Below are 2,071 nucleotides of genomic sequence, written 5' to 3'. Positions count from 1 at the left end.
CTTGGATAGCATGTGTATCTACTGTGAACAGCTTATCAATGGTGGCAAGTCAGGGCAGCTTAACCTCCTGCTCTCCGCAGTTCAACACTCTCACGGGCACTCTTCCCTTCCGCATTAATGAGTAAAACTATGATGTAAATATCATATAGATACCCCACAAATGTAAATAAAGGTAGGTTATGGGAAAAGGGGGAACAGGGAAAGAGGAAAATAGTGTAATAAAGTATACCTTCTGGGGGTGAGAGGAAATGGCAGTACAGCCAGTGGAGGTGAAGCAAAAGGAAGCCTGCAACTAAAGAGTTGAGAGCGTTATCACATGGTGACTGAGCCTGATTGTAAAGGGAGCATAGAGTGGAGCATACTCTGGGCACGTTAGATCCCAAGTTCTTAAACCATGAATATGGACCCTTTTATTCTCCCAAAGCCTAGCGGATGTTTGCTGAAGACTTGTTCATATTCTTGCACTACCCTGTGGACCCGCTTCTTGTGATGTGAAGGTGTGGAGTCAGTGCCTACGTGTAATTCCTTACACCACTCCTCTGGCTGACTTGGTGAGCTGTCACTGAATGGGTGTGGTGAAGTAACGGTGGATGCTGTGGCTTGGATATCATATTAAATATAGGGACCCCCATACAGTAGTATGAGAAATTTTTTTGTATTCAATGATCGGTATTACCTTCAGGGGCGCGGCACGTGGACGTGCATTCCATTAGCCTCACTGCGTTCCACTCCCATACAGGAAGTGGGCGCAGCTATTACTACGGTCGCACATAAAAGAACCCACAGCCACCACTGCACACAGCTGACTCCACCACTGGAAACCCACTTCTACACCAACGCAGGTAAGACAGGATCGGCACCTCTATGCTCCCGTTACAATCAGGCTCAGTCACCATGTGATAATGCTCTCAACAATTTAGTTGCAGGCTTCCCCTTGCTTCACCTCCACTGGCTGTGCTGCCATTTCCTCTCCCCCCTGGAAGGTATACTTTATTACACTATTTTCCTGTTTCCCTCTTCTCCCTTTTCCCATAACCTACCTTTATCTGCATTTGTGGGGTATATATATACTATTTATATCACAGTTTTATTCATTAATACGGAAGGGAAGAGTGCGCGTGAGAGTGTTGAACTGCGGAAAGCAAGAGGTTAAGCTGCCCCGATTTGCCACCATTGATAAGCTGTTCACAGTAAATACACATGCTATCCAAGCAGCAGCAGCATCCACCATTACTGCACCCCACCCAGTCAGTGACAGCTCACCAAGTCAGCCAGAGGAGTGGTGTCAGGAATTACACGTAGGCACTGACTCCACACCTTCACATCACAAGAAGGGGGTCTACAGGGTAGTGCAAGTGTGACGCCCTGGACTAGCCAGTTAGTCACAGACATAACACACACACACACCCTTTCCCGGATAGTTACACTAGTCAGACACAAAACCGTTGTTGCCTCCCTCCAGGGGCTGATGTCCACACCAGGTGGGGCGGAGCCAGGTGGTTGGCCCCACCCACCAAGGAGTTCACAGGCCTGGAGGTGGATAAACCAGTCAGTTAGTTGAAGTTCAGTTTAGAGTTGAACCGTGGAGGTAGTGAGTTCAGTGAGGAGCCCAGTTTTGGGTAGGAGTGCAAAACTGCTAGTGTCTGGGTCAGATCCCAGGCACTATGGGGAGATAAGGTATGCACACCAGTGACTATGTAAGGGGAATACATGAAATAGCAGAAACTGCTGTGTGAATACTGAGTTGAAAAATCCAATAGCTATATGCAAGAGTGAATATGTGAAAAATGGAATCTGCATTACTGCCATGAACATATGAATCAAGAGAAATTTAGCTACTGAATTGATCAATGCAATAGAGCCCCAACACTACGCCAAAGTATTTCTCTACGTTGGGGTCCCTAGCTTGTGTGTGTCCTCTCATGCAGTTAAGAAACCTACCGTGTATGGGAAGCTGAGACCCAGGCTATTTATGCGTATGATATGGATTGGCAATAGGTGTGGTTGGGGAGGGTTCACAAACGAAAAAATACTAACAAATAGGAATAACGTTTGGAACACCATTCTAAGT

The sequence above is a fragment of the Anomaloglossus baeobatrachus genome, unplaced genomic scaffold (genome assembly GCF_048569485.1).
Source record: "Anomaloglossus baeobatrachus isolate aAnoBae1 unplaced genomic scaffold, aAnoBae1.hap1 Scaffold_187, whole genome shotgun sequence".
NCBI classification, from domain to species: domain Eukaryota; kingdom Metazoa; phylum Chordata; class Amphibia; order Anura; family Aromobatidae; genus Anomaloglossus; species Anomaloglossus baeobatrachus.
This window is presented reverse-complemented; position numbering follows the sequence as displayed.